Below are 6,658 nucleotides of genomic sequence, written 5' to 3' on the forward strand. Positions count from 1 at the left end.
AGATGATGCACAGGAGTAGATAAATGCCAGATTGGGTGTCATGATCTGTGTCATGACTCTGGTCACCTGCTGGTGGCACTGTTCTCTTCAGTAACAGGGGTGCAGTTCTGGTGGCCTCCAGCAGGTGTCGCCCAATACAGATTTGCACAGGTATTTAAGCCCGCCCTAAACTGGAGTTCAGGGCTTCAGTATTTTGCTTGTCAGCCTGTTCCCTGCCTGACCTGTTAGCTGTTGCCCATCTGTTCCTGCTTCGCTCCCTGCCCTGGACCCTGTCGCTTATTGACCCCGGCTTGTATTTTGGACTTTGCTGCTCTCTCCTATCCTTGACCCCTGGCTTGGACCTCGGACTTGCTTATGTCTTATCCCTGCATTACCTGCTTAGTGGTTTTTGGTTGCTGTGTCACGCTTGCTTTCATTGATTGTTTTTCACGTGTGCTTTAACTTAATAAACATATATATTTTTTCACTATCTTGGTGCCTGTTTCCATTAGTGCAGCCCATTGACCTGTAACTCAGTACTCGGATGCCTGCGTGGGCATCCCCTGACATTGGGTGATAATTCTTACATTGTAAGTATAAATACATGTGAGAATTTTGCACCTATAAAGACTAGGGGCCAGATTCACATAGCCCCGCGCAGGGTATGGTAACTGGTTTAAGTTACACCGCCACAATTTTTCCAAGTTAGTGCCCGATCCACAAAGCACTTACCTGGAAATTTGCGGCGGTGTATCGTAAACCCGTCCGGTGCAAGGCGGGCCCAATCGAATGGGGCGAGTCCCATTTAAATTAGGCGCGCTCCCGCGCCGGACGTACTGCGCATGCTCCCGTCGCAAATTTCCCGACGTGCTTTGCGCGAAGTTACGACGCGCCGACGTTTTGTGAATCGCGACGGGTAAAAAAGACTTGCGCCGGGAAAAATAAAAAATGTAAAATAAATTTGAAAGCGACGCGGGAAAGACGGGTATACTTTTACATGGTGTACTAAGTTTACACTTTGTAAAAGGTGCCCTATCTTTGCGACGGCAAACTAACACTTGCGGCGACGTAACGACGGGAAAAGTTTCGTGGATCGCCCTAACTGCTAATTTGCATACCCGACGCTGGTTTACGACACAAACTCCCCCCAGCGGCGGCCGCGGTATTGCATCCTAAGATCCGACAGTGTAAAACTATTACACCTGCCGGATCTAAGGGATATCTATGCGTAACTAATCCTATGAATCAGCCGCATAGATACTCTGAGAGATACGCCGTGGTATCCCTTTTGTGAATCTGGCCCTAGGTTACTGGGTATCATGGGGATAGGCATGTGTGATATACAATGGGAATCCATTGTGGAATATGTCTGTCTGAACACCTATATTGTGGGCACAACGTCGGGTCATATAAGCAGTTCTGTATGGAGATATGGTATGACTGGATATTATACGGAGTGGACTTTTGCCTGGAATCCGTTGTAATGGAGATGAATTATTCATGTATATAGTATGGAGTACATGAGTTGGAGAAATTAGGTATGGGTAATTATCTCTTATGCTCAGCATGATGGGAAGGGTGGGGGATGTGATGGTGAGGTGGGTGTTATGAATATCATGGTATATGATAATAACAACGTGGGTGACTAGGAGCCCTATCTTCAGCTATGCCAGCCGCAAGTCAGAAAGGCACGGAGCAACGCAGTTGGGGGAGGGGCCGCATGACAGGGAGGGACCGGCCGTGACGATTGGCTGGGCTGAGGAAGGGAGTGGCTGGTCTGTTAGAGGGGCGGGGGCGGCAGAAGGTCCTGGCGTGGAGGAAGTGACGTGGGTCACAACCAGGGAGAAGCTTCCCACCCACCCTCCCTAGTTTTAGGCAGGCTAGCGGGCGTGTTTTTGGGTCTCTGTAAGACTAAAATGTCTGGTAGTTGGGGTAGGAAAAGTTTGTACTCATACGTGGTATGGGAGGTTATGGTGTACCTTTCGGTTGGCGTGTGTTAACCAGGAAGGGGTTAAAGGGTTAAGGTCACTGAGGACGGTTATACTGCCTCCGAGTCGGTGTCTTGCGGCTGAGGCCTAGGTGATAAGTATTGTCCCAGTGTCCAAGTTGAGAGGGGTGGTCCTTTTGACCACCAAGGGTTTGGATAGATGTATATATAGTTATTTAAAAGTTATTTAAAACGGTTATTTATGTTAATTTTATTGGTTAAATAAAGAAGGCCGGAAGGCCAATTTTTACTCCACAACGTGGTCCTTGGTATTATTGGGGTTAGTGGGGTAGTACATAAAAGGGGGTGGTAGCATGGGGGTTTAAGTGGTCACTAGGATCGGTCCTTAACCACTTGCCGACCGCGCACCGTCGTTATACGTCCACAAGGTGGCTCGGCTGGGCGAGAGCACGTAATATGACGTCCTCTCTCCCAGCCGCCACTCCCCCCGCTCGCCCCCGACTCCCGTGCGTGTGCCCGGCGGGCGCGATCGCCGCCGGGCACACGCGATCGCTCAGTACAGAGCAGGGACCGGGAGCTGTGGGTGTAAACACACAGCTCCCGGTCCTGTCAGCAGGGGAAATGCTGATCTTCGGTTCATACAATGTATGAACAGAGGATCAATGTTTCCCCTAGTGAGGCCACCCCCCCCACAGTAAGAACACACCCAGGGACATACTTAACCCCTTCCCCGCCCCCTAGTGTTAACCCCTTCACTGCCAGTGGTATTTTTATAGTAATCCAATGCATTTTTATAGCACTGATCGCTATAAAAATGCCAATGGTCCCAAAAATGTGTCCGAAGTGTCCGAAGTGTCCGCCATAATGTCGCAGTACCGAAAAAAAAATCGCTGATCGCCGCCATTACTAGTAAAAAAAATATAATAAAAATGACATAAAAATACCCCCTATTTTGTAAACGCTATAACTTTTGCGCAAACCAATCAATAAACGATTATTGCGATTTTTTTTTACGAAAAATATGTAGAAGAATACGTATCGGCCCAAACTGAGGAAAAAAAATGTTTTTTTATATATTTTTGGGGGATATTTATTATAGCAAAATGTAAAAAATATTGCATTTTTTTCAAAATTGTCGCTCTATTTTTGTTTATAGCGCAAAAAATAAAAACCGCCGAGGTGATCAAATACCACCAAAAGAAAGCTCTATTTGTGGGGAAAAAAGGACGCCAATTTTCTTTGGGAGCCACGTCGCACGACCGCGCAATTGTCTGTTAAAGCGACGCAGTCCCGAACTGTAAAAACCCCTTGGGTCATTAGGCAGCAATATGGTCCGGGGCTTAAGTGGTTAAAACGGTTATTTATGTTAATTTTATTGGTTAAATAAAGAAGGCCGGAAGGCCAATTTTTACTCCACAACGTGGTCCCTGGTATTATTGGGGTTAGTGGGGTAGTACATAAAAGGGGGTGGTAGCATGGGGGTTTAAGGGTTTAAGTGGTCACTAGGATCGGTCCTTAACATGTCATGGCTCCACAACACCGAGAGGCAGGGCAATCGGTCATACACAACGCTAGCCAGACCACAGAGTAGTAATATGGGCAACTAAGTTATCCTTCTACCACTATCTACTTACTGGACTGAGTGATGGAAGGGGGAGGGGAAAAGGAGTGACAAATGTCCCCAACCTCCCTTGGATTGGGACCACCTGACTTCAAGGATAAAGTATTAGCAATAGAATTTTTAACAAAAATCGTACATAGAATAAAATATGAACGAGAAAACCAGAGGAATGGAAAAAAAACATTTGCACCCCCTCCCCCTCCCCCATACACCCAGCCTGAGGAAGGTTTAGACGTGTTCTGATCTCTGTATAGAAAGAGGAAGTTGGAAGCTCCGAGCAATGAAGGCAGAGCAGACTCCGATAGAGGAAGAAACCCCCCTCCCCCGGAAGGCAGAGCAGACTCCGATAGAGGAAGAAACCCCCCTCCCCCGGAAGGCAGAGCAGACTCCGATAGAGGAAGAAACCCCCCTCCCCCGGAAGGCAGAGCAGACTCCGATAGAGGAAGAAACCCCCCTCCCCCGGAAGGCAGAGCAGACTCCGATAGAGGAAGAAACCCCCCTCCCCCGGAAGGCAGAGCAGACTCCGATAGAGGAAGAAACCCCCCTCCCCCGGAAGGCAGAGCAGACTCCGATAGAGGAAGAAACCCCCCTCCCCCGGAAGGCAGAGCAGACTCCGATAGAGGAAGAAACCCCCCTCCCCCGGAAGGCAGAGCAGACTCCGATAGAGGAAGAAACCCCCCTCCCCCGGAAGGCAGAGCAGACTCCGATAGAGGAAGAAACCCCCCTCCCCCGGAAGGCAGAGCAGACTCCGATAGAGGAAGAAACCCTCCTCCCCCGGAAGGCAGAGCAGACTCCGATAGAGGAAGAAACCCTCCTCCCCCGGAAGGCAGAGCAGACTCCGATAGAGGAAGAAACCCCCCTCCCCCGGAAGGCCGAGCAGACTCCGATAGAGGAAGAAACCCCCCTCCCCCGGAAGGCAGAGCAGACTCCGATAGAGGAAGAAACCCCCCTCCCCCGGAAGGCAGAGCAGACTCCGATAGAGGAAGAAACCCCCCTCCCCGGAAGGCAGAGCAGACTCCGATAGAGGAAGAAACCCCCCTCCCCCGGAAGGCAGAGCAGACTCCGATAGAGGAAGAAACCCCCCCCCCCCGGAAGGCAGAGCAGACTCCGATAGAGGAAGAAACCCCCCTCCCCCGGAAGGCAGAGCAGACTCCGATAGAGGAAGAAACCCCCCTCCCCCGGAAGGCAGAGCAGACTCCGATAGAGGAAGAAACCCCCCTCCCCCGGAAGGCAGAGCAGACTCCGATAGAGGAAGAAACCCCCCTCCCCCGGAAGGCAGAGCAGACTCCGATAGAGGAAGAAACCCCCCTCCCCGGAAGGCAGAGCAGACTCCGATAGAGGAAGAAACCCCCTCCCCCGGAAGGCAGAGCAGACTCCGATAGAGGAAGAAACCCCCCTCCCCCGGAAGGCAGAGCAGACTCCGATAGAGGAAGAAACCCCCCTCCCCCGGAAGGCAGAGCAGACTCCGATAGAGGAAGAAACCCCCCTCCCCCGGAAGGCAGAGCAGACTCCGATAGAGGAAGAAACCCCCCTCCCCCGGAAGGCAGAGCAGACTCCGATAGAGGAAGTAGAAGAAACCCCCCTCCCCCGCCTCCGGAAATCATTGGAAGTAACATTCAGATGAACTTCTTATTCACACACATTCAGTCTTCATACAGTAGAAGAAGTTGGACTCTCTTGGTGCCGTGTTTCCGGGTTTTATCTTCCAGAATCTTCTGTGATTGGACCCTTCACCTTTCTAAAACTATTTTCAGGTCTCTTCATTGTCGGAAGGTACAAACAATCTGATTGGAGGATGTATGGGCAGATCTAACAAGGTGAGACCCCCACCAATCATTCTTCTGACCGCTCTAAACAAAGTCTATATCCATATAGATAATGTATAAATGGATGATGTATACTGTATATAGAGAGGAGAGTCTGTATCATTCTATATATCTCTGTGTATAACATCCCCCCACTGATACCATAGATCAGAAGTCTGTATATTGTGTAGTCTCCATATAGATAATGTATAAATGGATGATGTATACTGTATATATAGAGGAGAGTCTGTATCATTCTATATATCTCTGTGTATAACATCCCCCCACTGATACCATAGATCAGAAGTCTGTATATTGTGTAGTCTCCATATAGATAATGTATAAATGGATGATGTATACTGTGTATATAGAGAGGAGAGTCTGTATCATTCTATACATCTCTGTGTATAACATCCCCCCACTGATACCATAGATCAGAAGTCTGTATATTGTGTAGTCTCCATATAGATAATGTATAAATGGATGATGTATACTGTATATATAGAGAGGAGAGTCTGTATCATTCTATACATCTCTGTGTATAACATCCCCCCACTGATACCATAGATCAGAAGTCTGTATATTGTGTAGTCTCCATATAGATAATGGATGATGTATACTGTGTATATAGAGAGGAGAGTGCCGTTTCTGGGGCCCAAGCTGCATGTGTGGATGTGGTTGGATGGAGGGGTTCCCTTATTGAACTTCGTCCTATACACAATGACAGGCTCTCTTTTATCTGTACAGTAGTTCATGTATCCCCAGGAAAGGTAATCAACTCTTGGAAACTCTACCCCGCCTCAGCTCTGTCACCTGTGCTTCCTGTTCCAGCATGACCAGTAGGGGGAGCAGGAGAGTCAGCTGAGCGCGGGTCACTGCAGCGGGGGTTGCTGTAGTATGCTATGTACAGAGTGTAGCACCCTTGCCTTAAACAGGGGCTAATGGTAAATTTAGCTGTGCTAGGTGGTAACTAACCTGGCTGATTTCTAGTCTTTGTGATCATTTGGGTTTTCTCCTAAACCTGGTTTAGCTGTGGTTCCTTCCTTCTGTCAATAGATGGCACTGTGGCCTTTGCATTGAATATGCATATCTCTTTCAGCCAATCAGTAGGAGTCTCGGGCCACTGAGGATGCTGGGAGAGGGTATATATGTGGAGGAAGTCAGGTGATCAGGGTGATGTCTGAGGAACAGCTGTGTTGGGTGTGGCCTGGAGTCTCATAGTTGCCAACATTGTAAAAAGAATGATAGGGTAGCTTGAGCAGTTTGAATAGAGGAGTACACACTACGCGTTGCCAGTTTTTGTGG

Source organism: Rana temporaria (genome assembly GCF_905171775.1).
Source record: "Rana temporaria chromosome 4 unlocalized genomic scaffold, aRanTem1.1 chr4q, whole genome shotgun sequence".
Classification (NCBI taxonomy): domain Eukaryota; kingdom Metazoa; phylum Chordata; class Amphibia; order Anura; family Ranidae; genus Rana; species Rana temporaria.